The 9854-nt window shown below is 45.5% G+C and overlaps 48 non-coding genes across 48 annotated transcripts; all 48 read right to left on the bottom strand.

The window, feature by feature from the left end:
* Positions 1–69: 69 nt before the first annotated feature.
* Positions 70–141, bottom strand: trnac-gca (transfer RNA cysteine (anticodon GCA)). The gene has a single exon. It is a non-coding gene; the product is annotated as a tRNA-Cys (tRNA).
* A 76-nt stretch (positions 142–217) lies between these two features.
* Positions 218–289, bottom strand: trnac-gca (transfer RNA cysteine (anticodon GCA)). Its single transcript has one exon. It is a non-coding gene; the product is annotated as a tRNA-Cys (tRNA).
* A 76-nt stretch (positions 290–365) lies between these two features.
* On the bottom strand, positions 366–437 carry trnac-gca (transfer RNA cysteine (anticodon GCA)). The gene has a single exon. It is a non-coding gene; the product is annotated as a tRNA-Cys (tRNA).
* Positions 438–514: 77 nt separating this feature from the next.
* On the bottom strand, positions 515–586 carry trnac-gca (transfer RNA cysteine (anticodon GCA)). Its single transcript has one exon. It is a non-coding gene; the product is annotated as a tRNA-Cys (tRNA).
* Positions 587–661: 75 nt separating this feature from the next.
* On the bottom strand, positions 662–733 carry trnac-gca (transfer RNA cysteine (anticodon GCA)). Its single transcript has one exon. It is a non-coding gene; the product is annotated as a tRNA-Cys (tRNA).
* A 76-nt stretch (positions 734–809) lies between these two features.
* On the bottom strand, positions 810–881 carry trnac-gca (transfer RNA cysteine (anticodon GCA)). Its single transcript has one exon. It is a non-coding gene; the product is annotated as a tRNA-Cys (tRNA).
* Positions 882–957: 76 nt separating this feature from the next.
* On the bottom strand, positions 958–1029 carry trnac-gca (transfer RNA cysteine (anticodon GCA)). The gene has a single exon. It is a non-coding gene; the product is annotated as a tRNA-Cys (tRNA).
* Positions 1030–1106: 77 nt separating this feature from the next.
* On the bottom strand, positions 1107–1178 carry trnac-gca (transfer RNA cysteine (anticodon GCA)). Its single transcript has one exon. It is a non-coding gene; the product is annotated as a tRNA-Cys (tRNA).
* Positions 1179–1255: 77 nt separating this feature from the next.
* On the bottom strand, positions 1256–1327 carry trnac-gca (transfer RNA cysteine (anticodon GCA)). The gene has a single exon. It is a non-coding gene; the product is annotated as a tRNA-Cys (tRNA).
* A 77-nt stretch (positions 1328–1404) lies between these two features.
* Positions 1405–1476, bottom strand: trnac-gca (transfer RNA cysteine (anticodon GCA)). The gene has a single exon. It is a non-coding gene; the product is annotated as a tRNA-Cys (tRNA).
* A 76-nt stretch (positions 1477–1552) lies between these two features.
* trnac-gca (transfer RNA cysteine (anticodon GCA)) lies at positions 1553–1624 on the bottom strand. The gene has a single exon. It is a non-coding gene; the product is annotated as a tRNA-Cys (tRNA).
* Positions 1625–1700: 76 nt separating this feature from the next.
* On the bottom strand, positions 1701–1772 carry trnac-gca (transfer RNA cysteine (anticodon GCA)). Its single transcript has one exon. It is a non-coding gene; the product is annotated as a tRNA-Cys (tRNA).
* Positions 1773–1848: 76 nt separating this feature from the next.
* trnac-gca (transfer RNA cysteine (anticodon GCA)) lies at positions 1849–1920 on the bottom strand. The gene has a single exon. It is a non-coding gene; the product is annotated as a tRNA-Cys (tRNA).
* Positions 1921–1997: 77 nt separating this feature from the next.
* Positions 1998–2069, bottom strand: trnac-gca (transfer RNA cysteine (anticodon GCA)). Its single transcript has one exon. It is a non-coding gene; the product is annotated as a tRNA-Cys (tRNA).
* Positions 2070–2146: 77 nt separating this feature from the next.
* On the bottom strand, positions 2147–2218 carry trnac-gca (transfer RNA cysteine (anticodon GCA)). The gene has a single exon. It is a non-coding gene; the product is annotated as a tRNA-Cys (tRNA).
* A 77-nt stretch (positions 2219–2295) lies between these two features.
* trnac-gca (transfer RNA cysteine (anticodon GCA)) lies at positions 2296–2367 on the bottom strand. Its single transcript has one exon. It is a non-coding gene; the product is annotated as a tRNA-Cys (tRNA).
* A 77-nt stretch (positions 2368–2444) lies between these two features.
* On the bottom strand, positions 2445–2516 carry trnac-gca (transfer RNA cysteine (anticodon GCA)). The gene has a single exon. It is a non-coding gene; the product is annotated as a tRNA-Cys (tRNA).
* Positions 2517–2593: 77 nt separating this feature from the next.
* trnac-gca (transfer RNA cysteine (anticodon GCA)) lies at positions 2594–2665 on the bottom strand. The gene has a single exon. It is a non-coding gene; the product is annotated as a tRNA-Cys (tRNA).
* Positions 2666–2741: 76 nt separating this feature from the next.
* trnac-gca (transfer RNA cysteine (anticodon GCA)) lies at positions 2742–2813 on the bottom strand. Its single transcript has one exon. It is a non-coding gene; the product is annotated as a tRNA-Cys (tRNA).
* A 77-nt stretch (positions 2814–2890) lies between these two features.
* Positions 2891–2962, bottom strand: trnac-gca (transfer RNA cysteine (anticodon GCA)). Its single transcript has one exon. It is a non-coding gene; the product is annotated as a tRNA-Cys (tRNA).
* Positions 2963–3039: 77 nt separating this feature from the next.
* trnac-gca (transfer RNA cysteine (anticodon GCA)) lies at positions 3040–3111 on the bottom strand. Its single transcript has one exon. It is a non-coding gene; the product is annotated as a tRNA-Cys (tRNA).
* Positions 3112–3188: 77 nt separating this feature from the next.
* On the bottom strand, positions 3189–3260 carry trnac-gca (transfer RNA cysteine (anticodon GCA)). Its single transcript has one exon. It is a non-coding gene; the product is annotated as a tRNA-Cys (tRNA).
* Positions 3261–3337: 77 nt separating this feature from the next.
* trnac-gca (transfer RNA cysteine (anticodon GCA)) lies at positions 3338–3409 on the bottom strand. The gene has a single exon. It is a non-coding gene; the product is annotated as a tRNA-Cys (tRNA).
* Positions 3410–3486: 77 nt separating this feature from the next.
* On the bottom strand, positions 3487–3558 carry trnac-gca (transfer RNA cysteine (anticodon GCA)). The gene has a single exon. It is a non-coding gene; the product is annotated as a tRNA-Cys (tRNA).
* A 77-nt stretch (positions 3559–3635) lies between these two features.
* trnac-gca (transfer RNA cysteine (anticodon GCA)) lies at positions 3636–3707 on the bottom strand. The gene has a single exon. It is a non-coding gene; the product is annotated as a tRNA-Cys (tRNA).
* Positions 3708–3783: 76 nt separating this feature from the next.
* On the bottom strand, positions 3784–3855 carry trnac-gca (transfer RNA cysteine (anticodon GCA)). The gene has a single exon. It is a non-coding gene; the product is annotated as a tRNA-Cys (tRNA).
* A 76-nt stretch (positions 3856–3931) lies between these two features.
* trnac-gca (transfer RNA cysteine (anticodon GCA)) lies at positions 3932–4003 on the bottom strand. The gene has a single exon. It is a non-coding gene; the product is annotated as a tRNA-Cys (tRNA).
* Positions 4004–4080: 77 nt separating this feature from the next.
* On the bottom strand, positions 4081–4152 carry trnac-gca (transfer RNA cysteine (anticodon GCA)). The gene has a single exon. It is a non-coding gene; the product is annotated as a tRNA-Cys (tRNA).
* Positions 4153–4228: 76 nt separating this feature from the next.
* Positions 4229–4300, bottom strand: trnas-gga (transfer RNA serine (anticodon GGA)). The gene has a single exon. It is a non-coding gene; the product is annotated as a tRNA-Ser (tRNA).
* Positions 4301–4377: 77 nt separating this feature from the next.
* trnac-gca (transfer RNA cysteine (anticodon GCA)) lies at positions 4378–4449 on the bottom strand. Its single transcript has one exon. It is a non-coding gene; the product is annotated as a tRNA-Cys (tRNA).
* Positions 4450–4525: 76 nt separating this feature from the next.
* On the bottom strand, positions 4526–4597 carry trnac-gca (transfer RNA cysteine (anticodon GCA)). The gene has a single exon. It is a non-coding gene; the product is annotated as a tRNA-Cys (tRNA).
* Positions 4598–4674: 77 nt separating this feature from the next.
* Positions 4675–4746, bottom strand: trnac-gca (transfer RNA cysteine (anticodon GCA)). Its single transcript has one exon. It is a non-coding gene; the product is annotated as a tRNA-Cys (tRNA).
* A 77-nt stretch (positions 4747–4823) lies between these two features.
* trnac-gca (transfer RNA cysteine (anticodon GCA)) lies at positions 4824–4895 on the bottom strand. The gene has a single exon. It is a non-coding gene; the product is annotated as a tRNA-Cys (tRNA).
* Positions 4896–4972: 77 nt separating this feature from the next.
* trnac-gca (transfer RNA cysteine (anticodon GCA)) lies at positions 4973–5044 on the bottom strand. The gene has a single exon. It is a non-coding gene; the product is annotated as a tRNA-Cys (tRNA).
* A 77-nt stretch (positions 5045–5121) lies between these two features.
* Positions 5122–5193, bottom strand: trnac-gca (transfer RNA cysteine (anticodon GCA)). The gene has a single exon. It is a non-coding gene; the product is annotated as a tRNA-Cys (tRNA).
* Positions 5194–5269: 76 nt separating this feature from the next.
* trnac-gca (transfer RNA cysteine (anticodon GCA)) lies at positions 5270–5341 on the bottom strand. The gene has a single exon. It is a non-coding gene; the product is annotated as a tRNA-Cys (tRNA).
* A 225-nt stretch (positions 5342–5566) lies between these two features.
* On the bottom strand, positions 5567–5638 carry trnac-gca (transfer RNA cysteine (anticodon GCA)). The gene has a single exon. It is a non-coding gene; the product is annotated as a tRNA-Cys (tRNA).
* A 76-nt stretch (positions 5639–5714) lies between these two features.
* trnas-gga (transfer RNA serine (anticodon GGA)) lies at positions 5715–5786 on the bottom strand. The gene has a single exon. It is a non-coding gene; the product is annotated as a tRNA-Ser (tRNA).
* A 77-nt stretch (positions 5787–5863) lies between these two features.
* On the bottom strand, positions 5864–5935 carry trnac-gca (transfer RNA cysteine (anticodon GCA)). The gene has a single exon. It is a non-coding gene; the product is annotated as a tRNA-Cys (tRNA).
* Positions 5936–6011: 76 nt separating this feature from the next.
* Positions 6012–6083, bottom strand: trnac-gca (transfer RNA cysteine (anticodon GCA)). Its single transcript has one exon. It is a non-coding gene; the product is annotated as a tRNA-Cys (tRNA).
* A 77-nt stretch (positions 6084–6160) lies between these two features.
* trnac-gca (transfer RNA cysteine (anticodon GCA)) lies at positions 6161–6232 on the bottom strand. The gene has a single exon. It is a non-coding gene; the product is annotated as a tRNA-Cys (tRNA).
* A 77-nt stretch (positions 6233–6309) lies between these two features.
* trnac-gca (transfer RNA cysteine (anticodon GCA)) lies at positions 6310–6381 on the bottom strand. Its single transcript has one exon. It is a non-coding gene; the product is annotated as a tRNA-Cys (tRNA).
* Positions 6382–6458: 77 nt separating this feature from the next.
* On the bottom strand, positions 6459–6530 carry trnac-gca (transfer RNA cysteine (anticodon GCA)). Its single transcript has one exon. It is a non-coding gene; the product is annotated as a tRNA-Cys (tRNA).
* Positions 6531–6607: 77 nt separating this feature from the next.
* Positions 6608–6679, bottom strand: trnac-gca (transfer RNA cysteine (anticodon GCA)). The gene has a single exon. It is a non-coding gene; the product is annotated as a tRNA-Cys (tRNA).
* Positions 6680–6756: 77 nt separating this feature from the next.
* Positions 6757–6828, bottom strand: trnac-gca (transfer RNA cysteine (anticodon GCA)). The gene has a single exon. It is a non-coding gene; the product is annotated as a tRNA-Cys (tRNA).
* A 76-nt stretch (positions 6829–6904) lies between these two features.
* On the bottom strand, positions 6905–6976 carry trnac-gca (transfer RNA cysteine (anticodon GCA)). Its single transcript has one exon. It is a non-coding gene; the product is annotated as a tRNA-Cys (tRNA).
* Positions 6977–7201: 225 nt separating this feature from the next.
* Positions 7202–7273, bottom strand: trnac-gca (transfer RNA cysteine (anticodon GCA)). The gene has a single exon. It is a non-coding gene; the product is annotated as a tRNA-Cys (tRNA).
* Positions 7274–7349: 76 nt separating this feature from the next.
* On the bottom strand, positions 7350–7421 carry trnas-gga (transfer RNA serine (anticodon GGA)). Its single transcript has one exon. It is a non-coding gene; the product is annotated as a tRNA-Ser (tRNA).
* Positions 7422–9854: the final 2433 nt, after the last annotated feature.

Genomic DNA, 9854 nt, shown 5'->3' on the forward strand with positions numbered 1-9854 from the left:
GAGCCCCCTTTCATATATTTAATGTATCAATAAAAGTACAGCTGGCCCCGAAGTTTCAACTCAACGAAAAGGGGACGCCCGGATTTGAACTGGGGACCTCTTGATCTGCAGTCAAATGCTCTGCCACTGAGCTACACCCCCTTTTCTAAAGCCTCCTTTCATATATTTAATGTATCAATAAAAGTGAAGCCGGCCCCGAAGTTTCAACTCAACGAAAAGGGGGCGCCCAGATTTGAACTAGGGACCTCTTGATCTGCAGTCATATGCTCTGCCACTGAGCTACACCCCGCTTTTCTAGAGCCCCCTTTCATATATTTAATGTATCAATAAAAGTGAAGCCGGCCCCGAAGTTTCAACTCAACTAAAGGGGGCGCCTAGATTTGAACTGGGGACCTCTTGATCTGCAGTCAAATGCTCTGCCACTGAGCTACACCCCCTGTTTCGAGAACCTCCTTTCATATATTTAATGTATCAATAAAAGTGAAGCCGGCCCCGAAGTTTCAACTCAACGAAAAGGGGACGCCCAGATTTGAACTAGGGACCTCTTGATCTGCAGTCAAATGCTCTGCCACTGAGCTACACCCCCTTTTTAGAGTCGCCTTTCATATATTTAATGTATCAATAAAAGTGAAGCCGGCCCCGAAGTTTCAACTCAACGAAAAGGGGACGCCCAGATTTGAACTAGGGACCTCTTGATCTGCAGTCAAATGCACTGCCGCTGAGCTACACCCCCCTTTTCTAGAGCCCCCTTTCATATATTTAATGTATCAATAAAAGTGAAGCCGGCCCCGAAGTTTCAACTCAACTAAAAGGGGCGCCCAGATTTGAACTGGGGACCTCTTGATCTGCAGTCAAATGCTCTGCCACTGAGCTACACCCCCTTTTCTAGAGCCTCTTTTCATATATTTAATGTATCAATAAAAGTGAAGCTGGCCCCGAAGTTTCAACTCAACGAAAAGGGGGTGCCCAGATTTGAACTGAGGACCTCTTGATCTGCAGTCAAATGCTCTGCCACTGAGCTACACCCCCTGTTTCGAGAACCCCCTTTCATATATTTAATGTATCAATAAAAGTGAAGCTGGCCCCGAAGTTTCAACTCAACGAAAAGGGGACGCCCAGATTTGAACTAGGGACCTCTTGATCTGCAGTCAAATGCACTGCCGCTGAGCTACACCCCCCTTTTCTAGAGCCCCCTTTCATATATTTAATGTATCAATAAAAGTTAAGCTGGCCCCGAAGTTTCAACTCAACTAAAAGGGGGCGCCCAGATTTGAACTGGGGACTTCTTCATCTGCAGTCAAATGCTCTGCCACTGAGCTACACCCCCTGTTTCTAGAGCCCCCTTTCATATATTTAATGTATCAATAAAAGTACAGCCGGCCCCGAAGTTTCAACTCAACGAAAAGGGGACGCCCAGATTTGAACTGGGGACCTCTTGATCTGCAGTCAAATGCTCTGCCGCTGAGCTACACCCCCCTTTTCTAGAGCCCCTTTTCATATATTTAATGTATCAATAAAAGTGAAGCCGGCCCCGAAGTTTCAACTCAACTAAAAGGGGCGCCCAGATTTGAACTGGGGAGCTCTTGATCTGCAGTCAAATGCTCTGCCACTGAGCTACACCCCCTTTTCTAGAGCCTCTTTTCATATATTTAATGTATCAATAAAAGTGAAGCTGGCCCAGAAGTTTCAACTCAACGAAAAGGGGGTGCCCAGATTTGAACTGAGGACCTCTTGATCTGCAGTCAAATGCTCTGCCACTGAGCTACACCCCCTGTTTCGAGAACCCCCTTTCATATATTTAATGTATCAATAAAAGTGAAGCTGGCCCCGAAGTTTCAAATAACTAAAAGGGGGCGCCCAGATTTGAACTGGGGACTTCTTCATCTGCAGTCAAATGCTCTGCCACTGAGCTACACCCCCGGTTTCGAGAACCCCTTTTCATATATTTAATGTATCAATAAAAGTACAGCCGGCCCCGAAGTTTCAACTCAACGAAAAGGGGACGCCCAGATTTGAACTGGGGACCTCTTGATCTGCAGTCAAATGCACTGCCGCTGAGCTACACCCCCCTTTTCTAGAGCCCCCTTTCATATATTTAATGTATCAATAAAAGTACAGCCGGCCCCGAAGTTTCAACTCAACGAAAAGGGGACTCCCAGATTTGAACTGGGGACCTCTTAATCTGCAGTCAAATGCTCTGCCGCTGAGCTACACCCCCCTTTTCTAGAGCCCCCTTTCATATATTTAATGTATCAATAAAAGTGAAGCCGGCCCCGAAGTTTCAACTCAACTAAAAGGGGGCGCCCAGATTTGAACTGGGGACCTCTTGATCTGCAGTCAAATGCTCTGCCACTGAGCTACACCCCCCTTTTCTAGAGCCCCCTTTCATATATTTAATGTATCAATAAAAGTGAAGCCGGCCCCGAAGTTTCAACTCAACGAAAAGGGGACGCCCAGATTTGAACTAGGGACCTCTTGATCTGCAGTCAAATGCTCTGCCACTGAGCTACACCACCTCTTCTAGAGCCCCCTTTCATATATTTAATGTATCAATAAAAGTAAAGCCGGCCCCCGAAGTTTCAACTCAACGAAAAGGGGGCGCCCAGATTTGAACTAGGGACCTCTTGATCTGCAGTCAAATGCTCTGCCACTGAGCTACACCCCCTTTCATAGAGCCCACTTTCATATATTTAATACATCAATAAAAGTGAAGCTGGCCCCGAAGTTTCAACTCAACTAAAAGGGGGCGCCCAGATTTGAACTGGGGACCTCTTGATCTGCAGTCAAATGCTCTGCCACTGAGCTACACCCCCCTTTTCTAGAGCCCCCTTTCATATATTTAATGTATCAATAAAAGTGAAGCCGGCCCCGAAGTTTTAACTCAACTAAAAGGGGGCGCCCGGATTTGAACTGGGGACCTCTTGATCTGCAGTCAAATGCTCTGCCACTGAGCTACACCCCCCTTTTCTAGATCCTCCTTTCATATATTTAATGTATCAATAAAAGTGAAGCTGGCCCCGAAGTTTCAACTCAACGAAAAGGGGGTGCCCAGATTTGAACTGAGGACCTCTTGATCTGCAGTCAAATGCTCTGCCACTGAGCTACACCCCCTGTTTCGAGAACCCCCTTTCATATATTTAATGTATCAATAAAAGTGAAGCTGGCCCCGAAGTTTCAACTCAACGAAAAGGGGGTGCCCAGATTTGAACTGAGGACCTCTTGATCTGCAGTCAAATGCTCTGCCACTGAGCTACACCCCCTGTTTCGAGAACCCCCTTTCATATATTTAATGTATCAATAAAAGTGAAGCTGGCCCCGAAGTTTCAACTCAACGAAAAGGGGGTGCCCAGATTTGAACTGAGGACCTCTTGATCTGCAGTCAAATGCTCTGCCACTGAGCTACACCCCCTGTTTCGAGAACCCCCTTTCATATATTTAATGTATCAATAAAAGTGAAGCTGGCCCCGAAGTTTCAACTCAACGAAAAGGGGACGCCCAGATTTGAACTAGGGACCTCTTGATCTGCAGTCAAATGCACTGCCGCTGAGCTACACCCCCCTTTTCTAGAGCCCCCTTTCATATATTTAATGTATCAATAAAAGTACAGCCGGCCCCGAAGTTTCAACTCAACGAAAAGGGGACGCCCAGATTTGAACTGGGGACCTCTTGATCTGCAGTCAAATGCTCTGCCGCTGAGCTACACCCCCTTTTCTAGAGCCCCCTTTCATATATTTAATGTATCAATAAAAGTGAAGCCGACCCCGAAGTTTTAACTCAACTAAAAGGGGGCGCCCGGATTTGAACTGGGGACCTCTTGATCTGCAGTCAAATGCTCTGCCACTGAGCTACACCCCCTTTTCTAGAGCTGCCTTTCATATATTTAATGTATCAATAAAAGTGAAGCCGGCCCCGAAGTTTTAACTCAACTAAAAGGGGGCGCCCGGATTTGAACTGGGGACCTCTTGATCTGCAGTCAAATGCTCTGCCACTGAGCTACACCACCTTTTCTAGATCCGTCTTTCATATATTTAATGTATCAATAAAAGTGAAGCCGGCCCCGAAGTTTCAACTCAACCTAAAAGGGGGTGCCCAGATTTGAACTGGGGACCTCTTGATCTGCAGTCAAATGCTCTGCCACTGAGCTACACCCACTTTTCTAGAGGCCCCTTTCATATATTTAATATATCAATAAAAGTGAAGCTGGCCCCGAAGTTTCAACTCAACAAAAAGGGGGCGCCCAGATTTCAACTGGGAACCTCTTGATCTCCAGTCAAATGCTCTGCCACTGAGCTACACCCCCTTTTCGAGAGCCCACTTTCATATATTTAATGTATCAATAAAAGTAAAGCCGGCCCCCGAAGTTTCAACTCAACGAAAAGGGGGCGCCCAGATTTGAACTAGGGACCTCTTGATCTGCAGTCAAATGCTCTGCCACTGAGCTACACCCCCTTTCATAGAGCCCACTTTCATATATTTAATACATCAATAAAAGTGAAGCTGGCCCCGAAGTTTCAACTCAACTAAAAGGGGGCGCCCAGATTTGAACTGGGGACCTCTTGATCTGCAGTCAAATGCTCTGCCACTGAGCTACACCCCCCTTTTCTAGAGCCCCCTTTCATATATTTAATGTATCAATAAAAGTGAAGCCGGCCCCGAAGTTTTAACTCAACTAAAAGGGGGCGCCCGGATTTGAACTGGGGACCTCTTGATCTGCAGTCAAATGCTCTGCCACTGAGCTACACCCCCCTTTTCTAGATCCTCCTTTCATATATTTAATGTATCAATAAAAGTGAAGCTGGCCCCGAAGTTTCAACTCAACGAAAAGGGGGTGCCCAGATTTGAACTGAGGACCTCTTGATCTGCAGTCAAATGCTCTGCCACTGAGCTACACCCCCTGTTTCGAGAACCCCCTTTCATATATTTAATGTATCAATAAAAGTGAAGCTGGCCCCGAAGTTTCAACTCAACGAAAAGGGGGTGCCCAGATTTGAACTGAGGACCTCTTGATCTGCAGTCAAATGCTCTGCCACTGAGCTACACCCCCTGTTTCGAGAACCCCCTTTCATATATTTAATGTATCAATAAAAGTACAGCCGGCCCCGAAGTTTCAACTCAACGAAAAGGGGACGCCCAGATTTGAACTGGGGACCTCTTGATCTGCAGTCAAATGCTCTGCCGCTGAGCTACACCCCCTTTTCTAGAGCCTCCTTTCATATATTTAATGTATCAATAAAAGTGAAGCCGACCCCGAAGTTTTAACTCAACTAAAAGGGGGCGCCCGGATTTGAACTGGGGACCTCTTGATCTGCAGTCAAATGCTCTGCCACTGAGCTACACCCCCTTTTCTAGAGCTGCCTTTCATATATTTAATGTATCAATAAAAGTGAAGCCGGCCCCGAAGTTTTAACTCAACTAAAACGGGGCGCCCGGATTTGAACTGGGGACCTCTTGATCTGCAGTCAAATGCTCTGCCACTGAGCTACACCACCTTTTCTAGATCCGTCTTTCATATATTTAATGTATCAATAAAAGTGAAGCCGGCCCCGAAGTTTCAACTCAACCTAAAAGGGGGTGCCCAGATTTGAACTGGGGACCTCTTGATCTGCAGTCAAATGCTCTGCCACTGAGCTACACCCACTTTTCTAGAGGCCCCTTTCATATATTTAATATATCAATAAAAGTGAAGCTGGCCCCGAAGTTTCAACTCAACAAAAAGGGGGCGCCCAGATTTCAACTGGGAACCTCTTGATCTCCAGTCAAATGCTCTGCCACTGAGCTACACCCCCTTTTCGAGAGCCCACTTTCATATATTTAATGTATCAATAAAAGTAAAGCCGGCCCCCGAAGTTTCAACTCAACGAAAAGGGGGCGCCCAGATTTGAACTAGGGACCTCTTGATCTGCAGTCAAATGCTCTGCCACTGAGCTACACCCCCTTTCATAGAGCCCACTTTCATATATTTAATACATCAATAAAAGTGAAGCTGGCCCCGAAGTTTCAACTCAACTAAAAGGGGGCGCCCAGATTTGAACTGGGGACCTCTTGATCTGCAGTCAAATGCTCTGCCACTGAGCTACACCCCCCTTTTCTAGAGCCCCCTTTCATATATTTAATGTATCAATAAAAGTGAAGCCGGCCCCGAAGTTTTAACTCAACTAAAAGGGGGCGCCCGGATTTGAACTGGGGACCTCTTGATCTGCAGTCAAATGCTCTGCCACTGAGCTACACCCCCCTTTTCTAGATCCTCCTTTCATATATTTAATGTATCAATAAAAGTGAAGCTGGCCCCGAAGTTTCAACTCAACGAAAAGGGGGTGCCCAGATTTGAACTGAGGACCTCTTGATCTGCAGTCAAATGCTCTGCCACTGAGCTACACCCCCTGTTTCGAGAACCCCCTTTCATATATTTAATGTATCAATAAAAGTGAAGCTGGCCCCGAAGTTTCAACTCAACGAAAAGGGGGTGCCCAGATTTGAACTGAGGACCTCTTGATCTGCAGTCAAATGCTCTGCCACTGAGCTACACCCCCTGTTTCGAGAACCCCCTTTCATATATTTAATGTATCAATAAAAGTGAAGCTGGCCCCGAAGTTTCAACTCAACGAAAAGGGGACGCCCAGATTTGAACTAGGGACCTCTTGATCTGCAGTCAAATGCACTGCCGCTGAGCTACACCCCCCTTTTCTAGAGCCCCCTTTCATATATTTAATGTATCAATAAAAGTACAGCCGGCCCCGAAGTTTCAACTCAACGAAAAGGGGACGCCCAGATTTGAACTGGGGACCTCTTGATCTGCAGTCAAATGCTCTGCCGCTGAGCTACACCCCCTTTTCTAGAGCCTCCTTTCATATATTTAATGTATCAATAAAAGTGAAGCCGACCCCGAAGTTTTAACTCAACTAAAAGGGGGCGCCCGGATTTGAACTGGGGACCTCTTGATCTGCAGTCAAATGCTCTGCCACTGAGCTACACCCCCTTTTCTAGAGCTGCCTTTCATATATTTAATGTATCAATAAAAGTGAAGCCGGCCCCGAAGTTTTAACTCAACTAAAACGGGGCGCCCGGATTTGAACTGGGGACCTCTTGATCTGCAGTCAAATGCTCTGCCACTGAGCTACACCACCTTTTCTAGATCCGTCTTTCATATATTTAATGTATCAATAAAAGTGAAGCCGGCCCCGAAGTTTCAACTCAACCTAAAAGGGGGTGCCCAGATTTGAACTGGGGACCTCTTGATCTGCAGTCAAATGCTCTGCCACTGAGCTACACCCACTTTTCTAGAGGCCCCTTTCATATATTTAATATATCAATAAAAGTGAAGCTGGCCCCGAAGTTTCAACTCAACAAAAAGGGGGCGCCCAGATTTCAACTGGGAACCTCTTGATCTCCAGTCAAATACTCTGCCACTGAGCTACACCCCCTTTTCTAGAGCCCACTTTCATATATTTAATGTATCAATAAAAGTGAAGCTGGCCCCGAAGTTTCAACTTAACGACAGCTAAAAGGTTGCATCCAGATTAGAACTGGGGATCTCTTGATCTGTAGTAGAATGCTCTGCTCCTGAGCTACACCCCCTCTTTGCGAGGTTTTTTTTTTGTGTGTATGTATGAATATCTTTTGTTTTGTGCTAGACTGTCAATGCTCCCACAAAACTCACAGATGAGAAATAAAAAACTGAAAGGGTAACCAGATTCAAACATATGCTGATTCGGTCATATGCTCTGCCACTGTGCTACACTCACCTTTGTAAAACAACGCATTTCATATTGACAGCGAGCCAAACCCAATCTGAACCGAACGACCCATCTGAAAGTGGCTGTCCCAGTGATGCCATGATGTCACCTCATTGAAACGAGCGAGAGCGTGTTTCTGTGTGTGTGCATGTGTGTGCAAACACTGCTTCCCTCCATTAGCTCGTAGCAGACAGCGTCGCATTGTTTCCGAGCCAAAAGCACCACATCAGTCCTCCCAAACGACGCCCCGCACATCCTCCGCTCCCAAAGCGGCCACAATGAGGCAGAAATCCTCCCTTTGGATGAGGACAGAGAGGGATTTTTCTGGCCCTCCCAGTTCCCAGCATGCTAATACTTGGTATGAGACCTTTACTAATTGGCGTCTTTGGAAAAGAGAGCACCAGAAAGACTTGAAAATGAGAGATTTGTCTTTTCACGATGTTACATGACATAAATCCGCTCCTGTCGAGCTGTAGCCTCCTCGTTGGATGTCAAGGTTGTGCAGTGGAACCGTAAAAGTTGAACCTTGCCCAAGGTGATCTAATTTCAATGAAATTGATGAATTCCTTTCTTAGAGTCTGAAATTTTTGTTTGCTTATTCATGGTGGCAAGCGCTTCATTACTAAGCTGTTGAATTATACTTCAGCGTGTGGATCCGTGCATGTGGCGCATGCAGTGGAAAGAACGCCAACCACCATCCCATCACAATTTGGCAAAACTTAGAATGACTGACTTAAAGATGCATTTTGAACAATAGGCAGCCGAGAGAAGAAATTAAACTTAGAACTCAAGGTACCACTGAATAGAAATGTGGTAACATTTATTTGATGTCAGCAAAATAAAACTTGCTTTAAGTCAGAAACAACTAACCGCAAGGACTGATAATACGGTGGTGTTTTCATTCACACGTGTGTTGCGTAAGAGTAATTAGTGTGTCCTGTGTGGGCGTGTGTATGTGTGTGTGTGTGTGTGTGTGTGTGTGGTGACTTTTGTCAGCGGGAAGCACGATTAACTCCCTCACTGACTCCCAATTATTTCCCCGTGAGGAGATTAAAATCTCCCAAGTGAAACGACACACACAATTGGCCACCTTGAATCACAATTTCCAACCCTCCCACGAGACGCTGTTTTCACACTCGGCACTTATCCAAACAGCTGTCCCCTGGATCATACGTTTTAGTTTGATGATTCAGCCTCTGTGTAATTTAGGGCAATATTTAATTTATCACGTCAATCTATTGTTGAATGGATGGTGATAGAATTGAAGGAAGTAGGAAAGAGGAAGAGGAGTAAACGTTCTGGATGGAAGGGGAGTGAACAGAGCCTTGTGTTTTTTGTTAGTTTGCCTGTCTAAATGCTAGCAGGCTTATTTTCTGGTTATTTTATAAATAAATGAAATCATATTAAAATACCTTTTATGGCTCACATTAATCTTTGTCACTTGTCATTCCCAATTGTTATTTCAACTGCAAATTTGTTGCAGGATCTGAGCACTTTTGGCCTGTGACTGTATGTACTGTACTGATGAGTGGTTCTTTGTTTGTGGCGGTCACACTTGGAGCGTTTGACAGCAGGGAGGCGTGTCGGTCCAGAGAAGCAACGAGTGAGGTGCATCGTACAATGTGAGGACGCAGGAAGTGACAGCGTGCTGCCATTCAAGGTCTGAATTGGTTGTGACCCACTTCCTCTCCACTGCACCACTGCATGTGCGCGTGTGTTTCTGTTGGGAGGGTTCCTCACTTGTGACAGGATAAATGGGATTTAATTGGACAAATGTTTAGTCCAAAATTGCCTGAAATCTCTCTCTCTCTCTCTCTCTCTCAAATGCACACACATACACATTCACCCACACACAACTTCACTTTGCAGTGAAGAAACTTTCTCTGACAGTAATCTTTCCCCATACCACTCCTTCTGTTTTTGACCCCACTCCCACACACTAGTTGTGCCCAGATGTTGGGGTTGCTTTTAAAACATATTAAAGATAATAATAATAATATTATTATAACAATGCATTCCATGAATTTATTTCCACAATGATTCAGTGCTCCACTCCAAGAAAAATGCAAGATGCAATACCCACATTCATCCTCTGTAAAAAAAAAACTTTAAAAAAACCAC

Source organism: Hippocampus guttulatus, chromosome 9 (genome assembly GCF_054856545.1).
Source record: "Hippocampus guttulatus isolate MCC_2025c chromosome 9, RoL_Hgut_1.0, whole genome shotgun sequence".
In the NCBI taxonomy this organism is placed as follows: Eukaryota; Metazoa; Chordata; class Actinopteri; order Syngnathiformes; family Syngnathidae; genus Hippocampus; species Hippocampus guttulatus.